The sequence below is a fragment of the Mytilus trossulus genome, unplaced genomic scaffold (genome assembly GCF_036588685.1).
Source record: "Mytilus trossulus isolate FHL-02 unplaced genomic scaffold, PNRI_Mtr1.1.1.hap1 h1tg000247l__unscaffolded, whole genome shotgun sequence".
Taxonomy (NCBI): Eukaryota; Metazoa; Mollusca; class Bivalvia; order Mytilida; family Mytilidae; genus Mytilus; species Mytilus trossulus.
Window position 1 is genome coordinate 778,190 of NW_026963318.1, and position 24,105 is coordinate 802,294.

A 24,105-nucleotide genomic window follows, 5' to 3' on the forward strand; every position below is an offset into this window, starting at 1 on the left:
ATTCCAGTAAAACGGGTTACAACACAAGTCCAGTACGAAAAAACACCGTAGGCACTGTTAAAGGCCTGGACCTTTGTATCGATTAGGTACAGTTGTATTCATGTACGTAATAACGACTTTAATGGATGGATGTAGTTTTTCAACCGATTTACTAAGCCTCTCATTCTACGATATCGATGTCAATTGGATTATCAGTGTTGCTTTTAAAATGGCTTAACAAACAAGTGTATTTGTAAGAATGGGCGTGAATGAATGACCAACAACAACAAAGACTTCCATTGCACAGTCTCGTCTCCCTTAAGGAAAGGAATCCAAAAACAAAACACATATGGATATATTTGATGAGGAGGAACTTAACCGGAAGATCGAAAGTTTGGCTTCAGTCAAGTCAGTATATATAAAGGAATTGAGCAATCAACAGAGACATGTTGTCTTAAAATCCAACTGACATCACAATGAACGCAAAATCTGGTGGTCTGAACATTTAAACACAATTAAGTGAAATTTTATGCAATGTTTTACATTCAAAGATGATGGTGATATCGTGATGAATATATTCAGCATCACTTTGTAGATATCACATGAAACTTGCATCGACAAGATAGTTCCATTAATGTTTTAGTTGTTTACATTTTTTGACAACTCCATACTACAATATGTGTTATTTATTAATTTATATATCAACAAACTGGATCCATTCATAATGGTAAAATTATTGAATTATATGGAACCCAAAAATACAATGGTTTGGCACCATCGACAATCAGAATTACAGCCTAAACTGAAATTAAATTTGGTGTTAGTTACTAGAGCACATCATCATCAATTAAAGTTGCTATTTGGCATTTTTAAATAATAAAGTAAACAGACAACTCAATTCAGATGAAGGAGAATGCAGAGAAATGTGATAAAATGATATCTCATATAAAAATGGATGTAATGGAAGTTTACACAAAGAGGCTGCCGGGTAAAGTAAAAATCAATTAAGTTTAATTTCCTCTTGTTACAAGTTTTATCCAAATATTCTCTACTAGTACTTCTACTACTTGGATGAAAAACATAAAGCAGTTTTGATGTGTACATAAATATCATTGTAAACAAAGTTATATACTACTTCCAAAACTTTTTCAGAACAAAGAATATCCTCCTGTTGTGCTAACTGTTTGACTTGAAATATATTTTTTGAAAATGAACATCATATTTGATTTAATTAAAAAGTAAAACAATATTGATCCATGAATCAAAGCAAAAGTTCCTCAGAGAATATAAAAGTTTTTTTTATTTACTAATCATCATCATTTTTATTATCCTAATTATAATGAATTTGTAAATTAGAAATGGGACATGAATAAATTAAAATCAGAAAGAATAAAGTTAAAAAAGTAATTGTGTAAAATATTTTCAAATTAAATAAGAAAACGAAGCTTTCATATATTGATATTCAAAATTTTGAATTATAGTGACTTGTGATTATTCTTTAAAAATTTTTTTTTTAAAAAGTAGATGCTTGATATTATTGGCAAATTAAGACATAAAGACATTAAAATAGAATAATTATATTATCAAGTCTTACCTGAAAACACGTTTGACAAATCTGTTACCTTTGGTTAAGTTGATACTAATAAAGAGGGACAGCTCTTTTCATAATAAAACAACATTACCTAGTTATTAAGTCACACAAAAACAGTATTCTGAATAAAAACATTAATAAATAATAAATATATTCAAAGGGAACTTTCCTGATTATCTAGGTTTATCCTCTCTAAAAAGTTGTCCTTTGAAGTTGTTTGTTTCCCCTTTGTTTATTAGTCATATCATTTGATTGCACATATGAACACAAAGCATTTTTTTTTTCTTTTTTTTTCTTTTTTGGTCAATGTTATATGAGCTACGTACATTCAATAGACTAGTAATTGCTATTCATCAAGACTTTATCAATATTGTCTACATAATTGTTATGATCTCTCTCGGCTTGAAAGAAAGCATATCTGCAAGACATGCAGTGCCTATCTCATATTTGAATGTATTGATCACTAGCTTTTTTGGTATCATGAATCCTGCTTCTGGTGGTCTTTAGTGAAGTCACTGAGATAGTTATAGTATGCTTTGAAATTGTTGGCACATGAAGTCCGCCATGTTTGTTTGTCATCAAAAAGTTTGTTTGACGTGACCTGGAAAATTCCCATTGAAAAAAAACAAAAAAACACGTTCTTCGTATGCATGTTCCTTCTAAATTTTCTTTTTGTTTCATGGCAATTTTCTTCGCTCTTGGTGTTTGCACTTCGCAAAACTGTATGCAATCCAGCTCTTCACAGAAACGATGATACAGATCTTTTCTGAAGAAGAAGGAGGGCTAAATATGAAAACTATAATTATTTTTTTGCGATATTCTAAACGTAAGGTAATGTTGCATGTGTATGGTGTGAGCACCATACGTAAAAATATTTTGCATGTGTATGGTCTGTATGGTGTAAGCACCAAAAAAAAACTAAAAAAAAAAGGTAAACATCACGCACGTGTCAGGAAAGGAAGGTGTTTTCCAAAATTTATTTAAAAACAGATCTAAATTTGGAATTTGGAGCAGGTAAAGTTTGTTATCGCAGTGCATACTTATTTCCAGCAAAAGAATCGTGGATTGTCGTGATGTTTTTGTTCATGTCATGTTATTTCATTATTTATATAACACCTGTTTAATCCACAATTTTCTACGTAGGCAAATGTCTATTCCAAAGTCAGGAACATATGAATTGCTTTCCATGCGTTCGTTTGATCTTTTGATTTTGTCATGCATTTGATATAGGACTTTCTTTTTTTAAAGTTTTCCTTGGATTTCAATATTTTGGTTATTTTACTTTTCAGTCTATAATGAAATGGAATGGTGGCAGGAATGATAAGTCATTAATGATATTGGTAACTTATGCATCAAAATTATGGATCTAGTTAACAGAAGGGGCCCAACAGAAGATTGGTTAAGATTGATAATTTTGAAAAAATATAAATCATCGAAAGTGTAAAATTTCAAGTCTAACTCGCCTTTTAAAGTAATGTATATGTACAAATGTAATCTAAATTAATTTTGTGCAAATGCAACTAAAAAGCACGTAGCTTCTTTATTCTGAAACTAATGAAAAGACTGACCAGAATATATGTCACGTGAAAGAGTCATACAAGGGGAAGGATATCATGGTGATGTGTAATGAGCCGATACCACGAGTGGACCAGCAAAGAAATGACTTGATTAAATTGCTTGCCTAGCACCAAGTGATAAATATTAAATCGGCACACCAATTTAGAATCATATAGCATCATGCAATAACACTATTTTGCTGTGAGCGGTATGATCAGCGTACTCTCACAGACAGTATTTTGTCACATCATTATAAAACATGGCACGAAAACAAGATATGAATTTAGTGTAAAAAAACTAGACAACGGTGTTTGTCTGAGTGAAGCAGGAAAAATAGTAGCTCTATAAGGAGGGCGGTCACTCTATCCCCCTAAATTCCGCCTCTAAAAAAAACCAACAGTCGATTGTTAAAACGAAGAATGTCATCAGTAGCCTGCCCTCCTTACATCAAAGTTGAAAGAAAAATACCTTTAAAAGTTTCCAAACTTGAGAGAAAAAAGGCAGCAATAGACTGACCGTCATGACGTCCAGTGCCGAGTCTTGTCTAACATTGTATAACAGTGTCTTGACTTTAATCATTGTTTACGTTCTAACTTCACATACGACTGAATTTAAAATACATATATACCTAGACAAACTGAACAACACATAAGCAGTTACTGTATTTTTCCTATGTGAAACGGATTTAAAACTGTTACTTTTGTTCAAAACATATTCCCGGAATGAAAAGACACAATACAATCTGCTACAGTAGTCTCAGTTACAATGCATTGACATATTTACCTTTTCTGGTACATCCTGAATAACTCTGTCCAATTTTAGTGTTGGTATTTCCTATATTGCATTTAAGTATTTCTGGTCAGTCGGCCGGTTGATGTGTATAAATCAAAAAAAGCTTTAATAACGGGGAATTTTTTGATGACGTAGGTTTTAATTTTTGAGTCATTTCATCGATTTACAAATAGAAAAAAATATGTGTGACAGCATAAACTGAGGCGTCATTTCAAATGTTCATGTCCAACTGTTGTAGAGCCCGCCTGTACTCAAGAAATTCCGGAGTGCATTTGGTGACATAGTCCGGGAATGGTTTTTAATTTAGAACTTGGGAATTTCCCTTTGTAAAGCTTATTGGATAAACTGTGACTTGAAGAAGGAAGTAGCCTGTAGCAGCCGATTTCCAAGTAATTTAGCAGAAATTTTCAAATTAAGGTGAGGCCTTTAAATAAAATTTACAAATATCAAAACATGTTTGATCTGCCAATCTGGACTGAGCTTTGGTAAAGTTTGAATAACGTGTTTAACCCAAGCATGACGTAAAAATGAGGAGTGGGTTCATTGCACTTATCCATATGCAGTGTGCAAAACTAGATGACAGCCTTTAAAACATTACCTTTTATAACAATATTTCTTAAAGCAGGTTAACTGTTATATGTTATACCAACTTTATTTACTTAAATATATAATAGTGCAAGGTCATGTCTATTGTTTCTTAAAAAAAAACTTGTTTGAAGATTGATTATATATGCAGAAATCCTAGAAATTCCCATTATTTTAACCACTTGATCAGTTTCACTGTCATAACAGTAATGTTTCCCAGAAAAGACAAATTATACTTGTGTAAAATTAAAGAGTAAATATAACATTGAAATATTTAATAGATGGATTTAATTTTAACTATTAAAAGGAGCATGCAGGTGACCCACCACCACCTTTTGAAGAAGAAAACATGGTTAATGCAAAGACTGCTTCTTTTATCCACGTTCAGCATGATAGCTAATGTTTGTTTCAAAAAACTTAGTTCGTCCCCAGTTTTTGATGGGGTTCATGTTCATGGTGTTGCTAATTACTTCTCTAGTTTTCCTATGTCATGTATGTTGCATTTTTTTGTGCTTTGGTTTGCCATTTTTCATTTTTAGCCATGTGTGACGACATTGACATTTTCAGTTTAGAATGGAATTAATAATATGATTGTATTGTTTTAACATGTTTTATTTTTATTGCATCCAGAGTTTAAATTTAGAAATGAATTTTTAAAAACATTTTTTAATGAGCATACAACCATGACAAAAGTTTTTAGTTCTTTTTTTAGTTCGCCATTGGAAAATGAAACTCCAAGGAAGGATATGACTTTGTTATTAAAATAAATTTCATGGTAATTGAAACTGGAACTTACACATGTTTCATTGTTACATGTATATTTAACTCAACTAAATCAACCTTATAAAGCCATTTTATTACATGTATAATGTAGAATTTAATATTTTGAATAGTTCTCCATGGAGGTAATTTTAAAGTAAACATCTTTTTGTTTACATCAGAAAATAGTGATATCTAAAGTAATAAACATTGGTCAGGTAGTTAAAAAAAATGGTGAATTTGTAATTTAAAATTTGACAAGTACAATGTCAATGTAAGATTGTCTGCAAAGGCAAGATTAAGGAACAACATTCAGGTTGTAATCTTGTAATTAACTGATCAATCTATCTGTCTATAGGCTTAAATGCTCAACAGCTGATCTTTGAAATTAAAAAAAAACCTCAAAAGATGCAAGATTTAAAAAAAAACTAAATATGTTTCAATTCAGCATAAACTTATAATAAAACTGAAAAAAATCAGAAACAATGCACAAATTTATTTCACTCCATATGCATGTTTTGACATTCTGCTGAAACTGGAGTTGTAATACTATACTGCCGCCGCATTTTTGCGCCTGTCCCAAGTCAGGAGCCTCTGGCCTTTGTTAGTCTTGTATTATTTTTATATTAGTTTCTTGTGTACAATTTGGAAATTAGTATGGCGTTCATTATCACTGAACTAGTATATATTTGTTTAGGGGCCAGCTGAAGGACGCCTCCGGGTGCGGGAATTTCTCGCTACATTGAAGACCTGTTGGTGACCTTCTGCTGTTGTTTTTTATTTGGTCGGGTTGTTGTCTCTTTGACACATTCCCCATTTCCATTCTCAATTTTATGATTCTTTCATTTTGTTACTTCAGTCTGTGGTAAGCCATCAATCATTGTCAATAGATATGAAAACTTTGTCCAACCTTCAACAATGTTCCAGAAATTTAACCAAACCAAACTTGCTTCTTTTTTTCATAAGAAGACAGTAATAGTACAATCTACATGTACATGTACATGTAGATCAAGATTTTTAAAATTTATTATTCTCCCCGAGGCCTTTAGGCATCATGGTAATGTGATTCTATAATAACTATATTGCTTGACTGTGACACTTTCTGAAATTAGCCTCTTATTATATAGATAATGTTATGAACACAGGGGGTAATTTTGATATTTTTTTGGTAGGGGTGTGCCATTTTTGCCTCAAAAAACGTACTCATTTTAATGTAACATTCACTGAAATTCAGTACCTATAGTTATATAAATATTTAAGAAAGAATGACCTATTCTTATATACAATATTTAAAATATGACCCATGCTTATATAAGCACTAGCTCAGCATCACTCATAATTCAAAAATATACCAGCTAAAATGATTTGATTTAATTTAATATAATAATTGACCATTAATAATGTAAGATTCACAATAGCATATTTATATATGATATGTAGATCATACCCCAAATCAATATACAGTTATCAAATGTAATTTGTAAACGATTTAAATATAGGATGTCAGTAAAAAAGGAAGGTCATTTTTATATAATATCTTGCAAAATTATCAATAATAGGAAGTTACCCCTGTGGTTATGAATGTGCTGCTATTTCTTCTAGAAACCAGAAGGTTATGAAGGTATTTCATAATTCCATATTTACCAGAAATAATCAGAAATATCTGACACTGTAATATTTTTTCTACATTTTTTCTATATTTTCCTACATTGTACATTAGGATTCATTATTGCTTTTTTGCAGTTTTCATTTCTGGATTTATCTTCACCAGGATTTCTCAAAGACTTTTTTAAAGCTTTCATTTACTCACATAATTTTAAAGTGAGAGACAATGAAAGGCAGCTGACTATTAATAATTAAGTTATTTAAAAAAAAACATAGAATCTTGTGGACAGTTGTCTCATTGGCAATCATACCACATCTTCTTTTTTATATGAAACATATGATATTAAAGAACTGTTAATAGGTGAGCACTTATAAAAGGGTAGGTGGGGAATCCCTATAAAACCTAATGGTCTTTTTACCTTATCATGCTTATCTAGTATTCTATTCAATTTTATTTTGTTTGAACATTTATTGTATATATGTATAATACATGTTAAATTTGATTGACAAAATAACCATTTAAAATTGAAACTTTTAAAAACACTTAACGACTCAAATAATTTTCATTCAGACAGTTGCATGTTTTTTAAGTGTAGATCAGATCTGCTTACCCTTCCGGAGCACCTGAGATCACCCCTAGTTTTTGGTGGGGTTCGTGTTGTTTATTCTTTAGTTTTCTATGTTGTGTCATGTGTACTATTGTTTTTCTGTTGGTCTTTTTCATTTTTAGCCATGGCGTTGTCAGTTTGTTTTAGATTTATGAGTTTGACTGTCCCTTTGGTATCTTTCGTCCCTCTTTTAAATGTATCATATGAAAGTGCAAATTATCACCAAATTATAAACTTCCTTTTATGCCCCACCACAAATATACATTTACTATAATTTGTTCAAACTACTGTAACTATTGTTCCATTATATTAATTTTTACATATAGAAACAGTACATCATGGTACATAGAGGGGTTTTGGTATAAATTATGATTTGGTCTTATTCATTTGAAGGTACAAAAATGTACATGTACATATTTATTAGAAACTTAAGTGAACTCTCACTTGTTCAGTTCTCTTGTGTTGTTTAAGTTTTTCAGCAGCATATTGGTACTGTAACCTGCATTTTACACTCAACTGATAGGGTTAAAACCTTTGGTACATGTACTTTTTTTAAATTTTACATGTTATACATACAACCATTAATGGCCTCTTATTGGGTTGTTTTCTCTTTGAGACATAATCCCTTTTCCCTTCTCTATTCTATACAATGTGGTATTCATAAACAATATATGCATGACATCACATATATATGTATAAGAATGTCTGAGCCAGTGACAACTCTACAACAGATTTATCCATCGGATCACCAGCAGTGATGGTGATACATGGCTGTGTACATTATGTATATACAACTCGTCTAAACATCAACCCAACAATGTTAGATCTGTTAATATGCTTTTGCAAATTTTTTGTTCTTCCCATCGCCGGGATTCAAACCCATGCTACTGAGATATCATGACATTAAATCGCCTGCACTGTAGCCGTCCCGCTAGACCACACGACCACCTGGGCTTGAAATGAAATGAAGCTTTTGGTGGCCGGGTGTTTCCTTTCAACGTCAGTTTTAATCTAGCGTTGTACTACAGTACATGATATATAAGGCATGGAGATGTTTTTTTTTTCAGATCAGCTAAATTATCTATATAACATGTATATATATATGTTCCAGACCATTTGACCGTATGCGTATTTTGAATAAGTACACAAACGGTCCAAATACTTCTACGGTCAAATGGTCTGGAACATATATACATGATATATAGATAATGGGTAAGTAGGTAGGCATTTTCTTTTTTTTTTTTCAAAAAAAGAAATTGAAGTATCAGATGTTTATGAGTCTTCATGCCTATTTGATTAAAAAAAAACTTCTTCAAATCAGGACAATAAAAGAATTTGAGTAGGCAGCTTTTTTCTCAGTAGGTAGCGTTTGGGCAAACAAACCTATTATTTATTATGGCCTTGTCAGATCCTTGTAATCAAAGTGTGGACACAGGATATGTATTTCATTTAGAATAGATTTTACTGACCAGGTTCTTAAGACAGGCATTGAAATGTTAATTTTTTTTTTTAGATCTAAACATTCAATCTTGATTAGTGCTGATGTGAAATCATACCACTTCTCGTCCAATCAAATTGCTTGAATTTGCCTTCTAATTTTCATAGTACATACTTTTTCCGTGTACTAAGTAACTACGCATGAATGACCACAAGGGTAAGATTTCATTGTATTGTAATCAAGATATTAGAACAAAAATTGCTACTGGCTATTTTGAAATAAATTCTGTGTTCCAAATTAACTAAATAGTTTATAATTCGTTTTCAAACAGATTTTTAACATCCTACTAATCAATCTTTTGATCTAAATTTTGTTTTGACAATTAAAAAAGTGGCTTACATTAAAATAAAGAGTAATAATTATGGTGCTTTATACCTTGATTAAAGTACAACTCAATCTAAAATTTGTAATCATTTATCTTCCATGCAATTACTTTGTACACAAAAAGAGTCAACCATGAATCTTTTGAAGGGAAATTATTAATAAAGCAATTTGATATATTTAGTCATAAATTGGTCGATAATTGGTTGCCTAATGTCTAGTGACAAATATTTCATGCATATAAACTATTCACTAGACTACCTATGGGTACATACCAGGAGCAGATCCAGCCATTTTTAAAAGGTGTTTCTACCAAAGATGTGTGTACTCATTAAAAAGCATTTTCAAGATAGTTTTAGGTTTTATGTGAAATTAAAAAAAAATCAAGAATGTAAAGCTTTCACTGCAATTTAAGAATTGTCAGCTCTTGGTTAATTCATTTTGTCATCTTTCCAAGTAAATAAGTTCCTGTATAGTAAAACAACGCTTTATATCAATAAACATACTTACACCAGCAGCTACCTTCTTTACATTCTAAAGTCAAGGGCCTTTTGAAATCCTTTTTTTACAATGATATTATAGTGAGTAGATTAACAAAACTATGTAAATGAGCTACATCCAGTCAGCCAAAAAATGTCAATTGACTAATTATAGGATTACTCAAGTTGTAAATATGTGCTAAATTGGATATTGTATAGGCAAAGCCCCGCGCTATAATTTTCATAGTATATACCTTTCTATACAATAACCGAGACTTAATTCCTTGTTCATTAAACCTTTACACTGTTTTTGATAATTATCTTATGATCATCATCAATTCATTGATCAAAAACAACTGTTACCTGATTTAAAGCTCTATGTAATGTGGCCAATGTTCACACATGCCAAGAACTTTTTTGCACTAAGCATTTTTCTATTGTAACTAATGAACTCTTTGTTTAGATATGTGAACTTTCTGAGAGATCTATGTCAACACTGAATATATAAATGGTCTGGTAACAGTTTGTTAGTATGAAAGTAATGTATTTTCTCGTTTGAATTGTTTTACATTGTCTTATCTGGGCCTTTTATAGCTGACTATATGCGGTATGGGCTTTGCTCATTGTTGAAGGCCGTACGGTGACCTATAATTGTTAATGTTTGTGTCATTTTGGTCGTTTGTGGATAGTTGTCTCATTAGCAATCATACCACATCTTCTTTTATATATGTAATTTTCCATATATAATCTATATCTCTACTGGTTATTAATCTATACATTTGTATGTGTCAGGTTTTGGGTTGTCTTAGTTTATCCAGAGAATGGCAAAGTCGCTATTATGGCCTTGAAGGCCATCTGCCAGATCTGGTGATCTCTAGATGTTGTATCTTTGTTATCTTGTATTGTTGGACTGCTGTCATGTTGAAATTTACAGCACTTAGCATTGTAATAATATTTTTATTTTGAAATGAAATGTTCTCCAGATTTCTTGATATATGATATTGGTACTTCCTATATACAAGGTGATAGGACGTGTCGCTGGAATAGGTCACTGTTTTAAGCTTAAAGATATGTGAATAGGTTGGGAAAACTATTAGAAATATATGATAAAGTCAATAAAGTTCTTATATCTTCTTTGTCTGTCATCTTTAAGGTGTTCCAAGCTATTTTTATCAACCATTTTTTTCTTCTTCTGGCACTTTGGTATTTCACTCTTACATTACATACCATTACCTACCACATGAAACCCAAACAGTATGGGAAAAGGTTTTATTTTCACCTGCACAATATATGCAAATGTAAACATTTTAAACATCTAAATTATATGAAAAGATTGGGGTAACAGAACCCCAGTAGCACCCAGCACCCCTATCAATTAATATAAGTATTGAAGTAGCCCTCCCCCTTGAGGTCTCATTGACAGCAATTCTGAAATGTATTATATTTTAAACAATTGTAGTATGTTGTACATGTACGTATACATATCTTTTTATGAACATGTATTTAAGAGATATTAATCGCTTGCAGTTAAATTTATAAATGACGCTCTACTAACAGTAAAACTGTAACACGGGCAGTGTGTCATATAGCAATGTGTTACATATACATGTAATATACATGTACATGTATGTGTATTGTTTCACCTCAGATATGTGTCAGTGGATTGTGTCATTCCTTGTGTATGTTTGTGAAATACCACCACCTTATAAAGGATGTTCATGGACAGATTAAGTTCAGTAAGGGTTAAATGCATATGAAAAGCTCAGGAAATTTATTTGAAAGTTTTTCACAAAGAGATATAAAAAATAAATGACTCCCAATCTCCACTCTAGTTGTTGTCTGCTCTATGGGTGGGTTGTTGTCTCTGACACATCCCCCATTTTCATTCTCAATTTTACTTGTAAAAATACCAGCAAATCACCTTGTGTGTACTGTAAAAAGTTTTGTTTGACAAGAATAGTTAGGCCCAATGCAAGTGATGCACTTTTATGTATTTGCATTAAACATGGCAGATATACCTTTCTGGTCAAAAACTTGCAAATAGGCTAGTATATCCATCCTTAGTGAAACAGCATTTACATTGTAGATCTTAAGCTGTGGTTCCTTATGTCGTGACAACTCTGTTTCTCAGAATGATCAATTTATAAGTTAAATTAGAGTTGATTAAACTATCTACAAAAATGTTAATTGTAACCTTGATGAACTTGTATGAAACTTTATAATCATTAGTACACATTGGTACAGGAAGGCAGTCATTTAGCTTATGGCTTCCCTTGATAAAGTACAATGAGTGAAGTAAGTGGAACTTTATCGATCTATGCTACAGACTATGGAGTTCATTAAATATAGGTTATTGGTCAAAGAACATGTGACTTTGTTTATATGGATAATGATTTTTATAGACAAGACCAGACAATATTTTATTTAAGTCTCACCTCTTCATTATATAAAACATACAAACAGTTGATAAAACAACATCATAAAAACATACAAGAGCCACTCTAAAAAGAGTTATGGGAGACTATCTAAAAAGTATATCCAGTATTTACACTAAAATTAGCTATATAAAATACATTTTATAATATACATGTACATATACCTACAAAAAATGTGGAATCATATTGTGAATTCCTTATTATTCTGACATGGGACATCAATTATAATGGTGGTTCTAGATGAACCACAAAATAACATGTTTAACTTAGTCCATATTTTTATGTAGATTTTTGATGCTGACTTGAGAAAAACCATATAAAACCAATCAGGTATCTTCAAAAAATACAATTGTTCCTCAATCCACAAAAATTGGTACCCATGAAAATAAGGGATGACATCAAAAGATCGATGTAGGATAAAAAACTTAAATCAAATAGTTTGGGGGTGGGGGGTGGGGGTCAACATTGCGGTAAGTTTTGTTAATCTAAAATCAAATTTACATGTATCCCTTTTGGGCCATAAATTTTTCCCAAATTAAGTTAAGAGAAGGGTGTGGGGGTCAGTGAAAAAACTATGTGAATTAAGTTTTTTATTCTTCATTGAACTTTTGATGTCATTCCTTAATGAAATTACAGTCAATGACAGTGAGTAGAGCATTTGCTATTATCTTTCTATTCTTGCATCAGACCACCCAGTGATCTATAAAGCATTTGAGGAAGAGTCTGGTCATATATGTACAAAGTCGAAGTACATGTCATTGCCTGACAACTGTTAAAGTATAATAGTACTGAATATTGATTGAAAGTTACTTTTATGAATTATCACAAATGTTATATAATATGTATAAATTGATAGTCATTTATTTGGTCGCTATTCATTGATTTTATACACAAGTTTTTAATTGAGTCTAAAAACTGTTTGACATTATAGAAACCTATACATTAGTGATAGTATACACTGATATGATATGTATAGATTTAGTTATTCAAATTACATGTAGTTTTTAAATTTTTAGGTGTTTTTTTCTGTTGTGTTACTTCCTAGTTGAGGATAATGTAAAACAAATTTACTCCTTTTAATTCATGATATAACAGATGTCTCTGAGAATAATTTGTCTCCTGGACAATAGGTTACTGCTACGATTCTGACACAATGTATAGAAATATGGTCTGCATTATAATCCACTTTTCAAACTTGAGAAACAGTTGATAGTTTTGTTATAGAAAACAATTTAAACATGACTTTTGTAAATTATCAAGATTTTCATTAAGATTTTTCATACCGACAATAAACTAGGTTATCTAGATCTGTATACTTTATCTTAGTTAACATGGTTAAATGGTAGGGAAACATCATCTGATTTTAAATTTAATGGCCTTCTATTAAAAATATGTTATCAAAAACATTTTGAGGACTTCAAATGAATAAGAGTTCTGTTATAATGGAAGATAACTCTTGAAGAAGCAAGAAAATTATATTTTAACAGACAAATACACTGAGAATTCAAAATTACATGTATAACTCTAGAGTGATGGCATTATAAATGTATAATGAATATGGTTAAGGATGACCTTGATTTAACATTATGGCTGATTCATTCGCTGCATCCCTATATTACAGCCACATATTGACCTGTCCTTTATAAATATAAGTCCAGTTTATTTGTGGAGAAAACATCTTATTAGCTCACCTGGCCCGAAGGGCCAAGTGAGCTTTTCTCATCACTTGGCGTCCGTCGTCTGTCGTCGTCCGTCGTCGTCCTGCGTCCGGCGTTAACTTTTACAAAAATCTTCTCCTCTGAAACTACTGGGCCAAATTAAACCAAACTTGGCCACAATCATCATTGAGGTATCTAGTTTGAAAATTGTGTCCGGTGACCCTGCCAACCAACCAAGATGGCCGCCATGGCTAAAAATAGAACATAGGGGTAAAATGCAGTTTTTGGCTTATAATTCAAAAACCAAAGCATTTAGAGCAAATCTGACAAAGGGTGAAATTGTTTATCAGGTTAAGATCTATCTGCTTCAAAATTTTCAGATGAATCTGACATTCCGTTGTTAGGTTGCTGCCCCTGAATCGGTAATTTTAAGGAAATTTTGCTGTTTTTGGTTATTTTCTTGAATATTATTATAGATAGAGAAAAACTGTAAACAGCAATAATGTTCAGCAAAGTAAGATCTACAAATAAGTCAACATGACCAAAATGGTCAGTTGACCACTGTAGGAGTTATTGCCCTTTATAGTCAATTTTTAACCATTTTTCGTAAATCTTAGTTATCTTTTAGAAAAATCTTCTCCTCTGAAACTACTGGGCCAAATTAATTGAAACTTGGCCACAATCATCTTTGGGGTATCTAGTATAAAAATTGTGTCCGGTAACTCGGCCAACCAACCAAATTGGCAGCCATTGCTAAAAATAGAACATGGGGAAAAATGTCGTTTCTGGCTTATAACCCAAAAAACAAAGCATTAAGAGCAAATCTGACAGAGGTAAAATTGTTGATCAGGTCAAGATCTATCTGCCCTAGAATTTTCAGATGAATTGGATCATCGGTTGTTCGGTTGCTGCCCCTAAATTGGTAATTTTGAGGAAATTTTGCTGTTTTTTTGTTATTATCTTGAATATTATTATAGATAGAGATAAACTGTAAACAGCAATAGTGTACAGTAAAGTAAGAACTAAAAATAAGTCAACATGACCAAAATAGTCAAATGACCCTCTGAGGAGTTATTGCCCTTCATAGTCATTTTTTAACAATTTTCACAAAATTTGTAGATTTTTACTAACATTTTCCACAGAAACTACTGTTATAGATAGAGATAATTGTAAGCAGCAAAAATGTTTATTAAAGTAAGATCTTCAAAAACATCACCATCACCAAAACACAATTTTGTCATGAATTCATTTGTGTACAATGTTTAATATTAACATATATAGACCAAGGTGAGCGACACAGGCTCTTTAGAGCCTCTAGTTTTTATCTCTACTTCCTGGTTAAGTACAAAAGGTAGACAACCAATAAGATAGACTTCCTCATTGCAAAGTAAATATATACTTCATTCAATAACGTAAAATATATTACAATGACGTGTATAGCCGAACCAGAATGTTTAAAGTCAATTTTATTAAAAATGGAGAAAATGGTTAAAAATTAATATGGATTTTTATTTGTATGTTTATTAAATTTAAGGTTTGGCAGAATTGTATATTAGCAGAAATTAAGCATGAAGATTTTTTTCAACATGTATATATATATTATTAAAACATTAACAGTATAAATAAATATGATACAATATGCAAGAGCATCTGATTTCAAATCCGGTTATTGTAGCAATTAATTGAGAGTTTTATCATCATGATCATGTTTTAAATTTGGTAAGGAGGGAATATTAGTTTTTGTTTAAACATATTTATTTATAGTGGATTGGAAAACAAGTTTTACAACTTATATTAATCCCTTTCCACTTTGCGGGTGCGAGTGCTGCCTTGTAGCGGCATTAGCCTACTCTTTTTCGAAATCTACAAGGGTGTCTTTAACGTGCAAGAGATATGGCTCTCTCTTAACACGGGTCAGCCATTTATCGTCCCCGTCCGACGGACTATCATCGTTTCCTCAAGACCATACTCGCAAATGGTGTCAAGGGAGAGCCGAAAATTGAATTCCTGAAATTTTCATCCCAAACGGAAATCGAACCAGGAACCTTTGTGTTAGTAGTCCGATGCACTAACCATTACACCACGGCTCTCATTTAGAACAAATGTGGAATGCAATGAAGGAGTTTTGTATAAGAGTAATGCTACGTTTTTTATCATTTTTGTCAGTTTCTCAACAAATTAAAACCATGTGGATTTAATAAAGAGTTTTGTATAAAGAGTATGGAAGACTCGTCTTTCCTCAAGAACTATGCAATAACAGACAGTTTTCTATTTAGTACATCAGTTTTCTAGCATGTGAAGTTCTTAAGCAGTATGAAACTGCATTCCTTTAAGCTAATTGATTGTTTCTTAGTTTTAATTTGATAAAGTCATTTGTTACATAATAAATCACATGAAGAAGTGTCAAATGCATCCTCAAGATTAAAGTATAAAAGGAGAGGATGTGTATTTAAAAAAAATTATAAATAACAATGTTAAAGGAAGAATGCATGTGACTTTCTGTTTTTCAATCGAACATTGATTGGTCATTTATTTGGCCAATCAAATTGTGAGTTAAATTTGTACAGGGAACTCAAAACTTCTGTTCACCTCGTAGTGTTTCCTGTATTTTTTAATCAATGGATATAATACTGAATCTGCAGTATTGTATTTGTGTAAATTGCAATGAAATACAAATCACTGAAGGGGGAATTTCCTTTTAGAAATGAAATACAAATCACTGAAGGGGGAATTTCCTTTTAGAAATGAAATAATAACAATATGATAATCAGAGAGATCTTTTTCTAGCAGAAATACTTTCTTTTGTCCCCCCTGTTGACAGAATTGATATTCAGGGTCATATTGGAAGTTTTCTTGCAAAAAATAGAGATGAAAGTTCAGACTGACATACATCAAGGCTGTTGTATAAAATTGTAGATTTTTTACAAATATTTGGAAAAGTAGGTTGTAGTGATCCGATTCCTGTTAAATTAGTTGGCTATTTAAATCACCTTTAAATGAAATATTTATTTGATTGTTTCTTTATGAGTATTTATTATGTAAAAATTGCATCACATGGCCACATTATATGGTTTGATAACATCCATCATCTGTTTAGATTTATAATGGTTACTTTCATAACTGAGTCAAGCATCTGCTACAAGCAGTACAAACATTTATTTTTTATACCAGTGTGATTCACATATATCTGTCAGTCAACAAAAATCTTTAGGATTTAAGATTCTGAAGACATTCTTGAGAGGGGGGAAAAGTGTAATTTTGCCTTTATATGTGTCTAATGACTTTTGTTGTTGTGTGTATTAGTGTGTCATAGTGTGTGGGCTTTATCCAGTAGTATTATCTGTTAAAGATGTTGGTGACATATTTGGGTACAATTTGTATTGGGACAATGTACTGTACAACCTTTGAAAAAAACTATAGTCTCCTAGATCCTACTTACTGTTAGAATATTTATAAGTGCAATGACTTTTTGGGGATTGACTATACTTATTGATAACCAAAACCATTACTATGACTGTTCATATATTTTTAACACTAAACCTTCCTGTAAACATAAAATTGGGAATTACCTACTGAAATTTTTTTTGAGTGTAGAAACCAATTTTCTGCATGTAGCTTTAGCGTTAACAAATTGATCAAAGACAGAATTGATAGTATGCAGTTGAAGCTAACCTAAATTAAGGTAAACATTATCACTGCACTAGTATACATATTTTAAGGGGCCAGCTGAAGGACGCCTACAGGTGCGGGAGTTTCTTGTTACATTGAAGACCCATGCCTTGGTGGCCTTTGGCTGTAGCTGCTATATGGTCAGGTTATTGTCACTTTGACATATTCCCTATTTCCTTTCTTAATTTTATTTGCAATAGTTATGGAATTCCAAGTCTTTTTGAACTTTTAATGTGCTTGCCTGCAATGCCTCCACTGAAAAAAAACCTAATTAGTTTTTAATGTCCAGCGTCAAATATTAGAGGCATATCAGGATAAGAACATGTAAGTTTTATTTGACTTGAAACTCTGCTTTGTACAAGACCAACATTTTGATCCTCATTTTCAAAGTACTAGGTCACAGCTTTTAGGAAGCAGTTCATTTAACATTATTTTGATTCAGAGAAGACATGATGCAGTCTTTTCTCATACTCCGGTATGATATTCTTTGAGTTCCCTGTTATTATTACATCCAGTGCATGGATCTATGAAATAATATCATCACATTGCCTTAAAAATACACAATGTACATGTGCACTTGTTTTTATACGACCGCAAATTTTGAAAAAAATTTCGTCGTATATTGCTATCACGTTGGCGTCGTCGTCGTCGTTGTTGTCGTCGTCGTCCGAATACTTTTAGTTTTCGCACTCTAACTTTAGTAAAAGTGAATATAAATCTATAAAATTTTATCACAAGGTTTATGACCACAAAAGGAAGGTTGGTATTGATTTTGGGAGTTTTGGTCCCAACATTTTAGGAATTAGGGGCCAAAAAGGGCCCAAATAAGCATTTTCTTGGTTTTTGCACTATAACTTTAGTTTAAGTTAATAGAAATCTATGAAATTTTGACACAAGGTTTATGACCACAAAAGAAAGGTTGGGATTGATTTTGGGAGTTTGGGTTTCAACAGTGTAGGAATTAGGGGCCAAAAAAGGGCCCAAATAAGCATTATTCTTGGTTTTCCCACAATAACTTTAGTTTAAGTAAATAGAAAATAATGAAATTTAAACACAATGTTTATGACCACAAAAGGAAGGTTGGTATTGATTTTGGGAGTTTAGGTCCCAACAGTTTAGGAATTAGGGGCCAAAAAGGGACTCAAATAAACATTTTCTTGGTTTTCGCACCATAACTTTAGTATAAGTAAATAGAAATCTATGAAATTTAAACACAAGGTTTATGACCATAAAAGGAAGGTTGGTAATGATTTTGGGAGTTTTGGTCCCAACAGTTTAGGAATAAGGGGCCCAAAAGGTCCAGAATTAAACTTTGTTTGATTTCATCAAAATTGAATAATTGGGGTTCTTTGATATGCCGAATCTAACTGTGTATGTAGATTTTAACTTTTGGTCCCGTTTTCAAATTGGTCTACATTAAGGTCCAAAGGGTCCAAAATTAAACTTCGTTTGATTTTGACAAAAAATTAATGGGTTGGGTTCTTTGATATGCTGAATTTAAAAATGTACTTAGATTCTTGATTATCGGCCCAGTTTTCAAGTTGGTCCAAATCGGGGTCCAAAATTAAACTTTGTTTGATTTCATCAAAAATTGAATAAATGGGGTTCTTTGATATGTCAAATCTAACTGTGTATGTAGATTCCTCATTTTTGGTCTTGTTTTCAAATTGGTCTACATTAAAGTCCAAAGGGTCCAAAATTAAACTTAGTTTGATTTTAACAAAAATTGAAATCTTGGGGTTCTTTGATATGCTGAATCCAAACATGTACTTAGATTTTTGATTATGGGCCCAGTTTTCAAGTTGGTCCAAATCAGGATCTAAAATTATTATATTAAGTTTTGTGCAATAGCAAGTCTTTTCAATTGCACAGTATTGCGCAATGGCAAGAAATATCTTATTGCAAAATATTGTGAAATAGCAATTTTGTTTTTAATTAGAGTTATCTTTCTTTGTCCAGAATAGTAAGCAAGAAATATCTAATTGTAAGAATTTTTTTTATTTGGAGTTATCTTTCTTTGTCCAGAATCAACTTAAATCTTTGTTATATATACAATATACAATGTATATTCACTTTTTACTACCAACTGATAAATTAAAATAATCTTTACCATTCAGTGATAACAAGCAGTTTTTTTACATCTTAATATTTTATGATGTATTTAAATGAGTAGTAATTGTTGCAAACTCCATTAGAAATTATAATTGAGATTAGTTTTGGAATAAGGGAAAGGGGGATGTGATTAAAAAAAAATGGGTTCAATTTTCTCATTTGAAATTTCATAAATAAAAAGAACATTTCTTCAAACATTTTTTTGAGAGGAATAATATTCAACAGCATAGTGAATTGCTCTAAGAGAAAACAAAAATTTTAATTTCATTAGAACACATTCATTCTGTGTCAGAAACCTATGCTGTGTCAACTATTTAATCACAATCCAAATTTAGAGCTGAATCCAGCTTGAATGTTATGTCCATACTTGCCCCAACCGTTCAGGGTTCAACCTCTGCGGTTGTATAAAGCTACGCCCAGCGGAGCATCTGGTTACATGTATTAAAGATGAAAACTATAATTTTGAATCAGTTCTTGGAATTAATTTATGAATTTCAATATTACTTGGTATTGTTATTATATGGCTGAAGATTATATGATAATATTTGACCTTTATGTAACCTTAGATTGTGATAAACTATCACAAATTTCGAAAAAAATGTATCCTTAAACACAGTTTATATTTGTGAATAATTGTTTTAATCTTTAATAAGATTAAATTAAAATGGACATATTAAATAAGTATTTTTTTTTATCAATAATTAAGTTATGATTTATATCCTTACAAAAAAGATAATTCAAAAGTGTTGATTTTCTCATTCTTATATCAGATTGAATGAACTGACTGCTTTAAATAAATGTTGAAAGTGGAAATTGTATGCTTAGACTCTTGAAGTTGTATTGTTTTGGTGGATGTAAATGTGAAATGTAAGTTACAAGTATTTTGAATTTTAAGTGATCATGCAAAACATAATTTCTAAGTAATTTTCACACGGTGAGCTTTTATTTGGATACTGGACTGTAATGTTTATTTCTATTTAGAGCTAATATATATATTTATCATATACTTATAGAAAAAAATGGTAAAATTGTACCCCACGATAAAACTTATTTGAACATAGGTTTATTCATTAAATTTGAAGAATTGCCTTAGCCAGCCTGTGTGATAATGACTTCAGTTATCAATTGCTTTCCTGTAATATTAGCGGCTGACATTAATAGAACTTTAACAATGCATCCAATATAGATTCAAAAAATTGCTCAAAATATGAAGCGAGAAGTTGTTTTATGAGATTGATTTTTTTTATGAAAGCTTAAATGAAAAGAAAAAAAAAATGCCCCATGGAAATTTTCTGTGTCAGAAAAATACAATGTCTTGTTTTGCCTGCTTCAGATTCTGACACTGCCATGAATGCAAATATATTACTTTTAAAAAAGATGCTACTATAAAAGTCAACAAAATGTTACTGCAATGTAATGAATAAATGTGAGATACATTTGATTGAAGACCACAAGTTACAAAAGTATTTTAAAGGGATTTAATGTTAAGTTTTTTATGGGTTCAGGACTACCATATTTATATAGCTCATGATCTTTAAATACCTATAAATATTCTATGGAAAGCAGAATTTAAAAAAAAAAAATTTTTTCTTCTGAATTTTAAAAAACAATATAAACATATGAAAATATAAGTAATTACTGAACAGAATTAAAACTTACAACATAAAATGTTACATGGCTGATTACAGTTATTGTTATGTTAAATTTCCTAATAGGAAGATATCTTTGAGGTCATGTTAAAAGAAATTCCGCAAACTTGAATCAAATACGTAGAAGGATCCTGATATCTCCTTTTTTGTTTGAATGCACTTTTTCTGAATTCTAATGCATTTTCATAAACTGAGATTCTGGTTGCAAAAGCAATGTTTAAGTTGTACTGTAAATCAGTGAAATAAGTGCGTTATATTTAATACAAGCTATGATTAGCTCGACCTGATTGAAATTGACAACTAGGAAGTACAAATATATTATTAAACTGATGTTGGAATTTGTACAATCAATAAGGTAGTATAATATTCATTGCAATATTTCTTTTCATTTTAGCGTACTGGTGCTGTGAACAAAATATTTTTTGTCTTTGCATAAGCAATGATAAGTATTTATTGTTTTCTACAAGTTACATTAATTTTAAAATAAAAGAAAAAGAGATTAATTCTATCAGGAAAGTATGTATTGACATTCTTTTTGGATCCATATGCATTATTTCCGAAGTAGCTTATAATTGATAGAAAAATATACATAGGAATGCTTTTTTAATGTGCACAATACTTGTTTTCGGGAAAAACATAAAAAAAAGACAACAACAATTGTATGCTTTTAGTCTGCAAAAACTGGTAGCATCAAACCTCAGGCAGATGCAACCCTAATTTAGTACAGTTATATAAGTTGGAGAGTTAATTTTTATATATAAAACTTTAATCATGATGTTTTTTTTATCAAAGAATTTTTTTAGAATGTAATGATTGCCTTAACATACAAATATCTTTAATTAAAAGTTATTGCATTGTACATGTTCTATGGAATGCAGATAAAAATAAAAACATGCAATGACATAATGTATAATTTTTATTTACAATGTTTTAAATGTCTTTCTTTGATTAAATGCATCTAATGTTGCATAATAAGAGAGAAAAATTTATGTAAAACAGAGGGCTTTGACATTACCCAGTCCGTTATACAGATCACTTCCTTGTTCAGCTGAAAATGATCAGTCCTAAGTCAGGAATCTGATGTACAGTAGTTGTCGTTTGTTTATGTAATATATACGTGTTTCTCGTTTCTCGTTTTGTTTATATAGATTAGACCGTTGGTTTTCCCGTTTGAATGGTTTTACACTAGTAATTTTGGGGCCCTTTATAGCTTGTTGTTCGGTGTGAGCCAAAGCTCCGTGTTGAAGGCCGTACTTTAACCTATAATGGTTTAATTTTTAAATTGTTATTTGGATGGAGAGTTGTCTCATTGGTTCTCACACCACATCTTCCTATATCTAAACACATTTTGAATGATTATAGCCATCACAATTTGTAAGTAAAAATTTGTTACCAAACATCTTCACATAAATTGTCCTTGTTTGTATTAGTAATAGCGGCATCCTCAGAGATATAGTCAATTTTTGCATGAATTAATATGTCAATATTATACACATATATATGAATATATACTTGATAAGCAGTTATACTTATAGGAACAGAATTTCCAAAATCTGTATTTAGATTAAGTGGGCACTGTTGAAATTATTTTTATGCCAACACTCAAATTAAGGTTATTGAGATTAACCCCAAAATGTCATGTAACAAGTTGAGGGTGATAAATTAACTTTGTTTGGTATCAATTAAAACTTTAAATTTGATAGATGAACTGACTAGGTTAAACAGAGAAGTGTTCCATGTTGTATATATAGAGTTCAATAAGCCAAATTATAACAAGTGATTATTAACAAGTGTATTAAACTATTAAAATGTTTAAATTGACCATAGCCATGGTAGCTGTGACTAGTCATGCTAGTAGTGCTGTTTGTATAACAAATTTGCTTTTTTTTTGTTTTACACTTTTAGTGTCAATATAAGCAAATCTATACAAATCATTACAGATGTTCTAAATTCAAATTCTAATTCAAATCATTACATATGTTCTACATTCAAATTCTAATTCAAAACATTACATATGCTCTAAATTCAAATACTTATTCAAATTATTGCATATGTTCAAATGAATAAAATGAAGACTTTTTATCTGGCCTGCTATGTCACATTTGTAGTAGAATGCATGACATGGGCTCAGCATATGGGTTCTAATGGTGTAAACCTATTTATATAAAGCTTAGTATTTCAGACAGTTATGGGGATATTTTGTATCTTGGATACAAATGCATGTCTCGATGGTATCTGTATGAAGATTCCATTTGCCTATGTGGATTATCTATAACCTCATTTTCATAGTTCAGCAACTGCTTAAGAAACTTACATATAATAGTCTTTTGATCCCATGATTTTCTCTAAAAAAACAGCCCACCTCTGGTGTGGCATTGTCTCAGTGTATTAAAGACTAATTGGTAGCCTTTGACTGTTTTCTGCTCTTTGGTTGGGTTGTTGTCTCTTTGACACATTCCCCATTTCCATTCTCAATGTTAACTATATTTGGGATAAAGAATCATTACAATTTCTACATGTCTGTCAGTCAGCATTCATCTCACCTTGACCTTATTGTCATAGATCAGTGATGAAGGTTAATTTTCATTGGTTATGTCTGTATATAAAGCAGCTTTTCAATAATGATTTGCAACATTTAACCACTTTTCTGATCTGTCAGTAACCTACTTTATGTTTGCTGATACTAATAATTTCTAATTCTTCTTCATATTCTTATTATTAAATGTACTTTAATATTTTCATCACACATTTCCCCAGTACTACAGAACACAAAATGATTTTGCATTTGGTCAGCAACAGACAGTGATA

General features: G+C 31.1%; 1 protein-coding gene and 1 long non-coding RNA gene across 4 annotated transcripts in view; one reads left to right on the forward strand and one right to left on the reverse strand.

Annotated features, from left to right (window-relative positions):
• Positions 1–650: 650 nt before the first annotated feature.
• On the reverse strand, positions 651–4,087 carry LOC134701627 (uncharacterized). Its single transcript, XR_010104167.1, has 2 exons — positions 3,911–4,087; positions 651–2,336 (listed from the first exon to the last, which is right to left on the reverse strand). It is a non-coding gene; the product is annotated as an uncharacterized LOC134701627 (long non-coding RNA).
• Positions 724–24,105, forward strand: part of LOC134701626 (TNF receptor-associated factor 6-like) — a 47,968-nt gene continuing 24,586 nt past the window's right edge. Inside the window, exons 1-2 of one of the 3 annotated variants that reach the window (XM_063562760.1) lie at positions 724–967; positions 4,158–4,336. The gene's annotated coding sequence lies outside the window, so the exon portion shown is untranslated. Of the gene's footprint in view, positions 968–4,157; positions 4,337–4,520; positions 4,545–21,546; positions 21,653–24,105 lie in introns of those variants that run through there. The other 2 variants (XM_063562762.1, XM_063562761.1) reach the window with 2 other exon arrangements.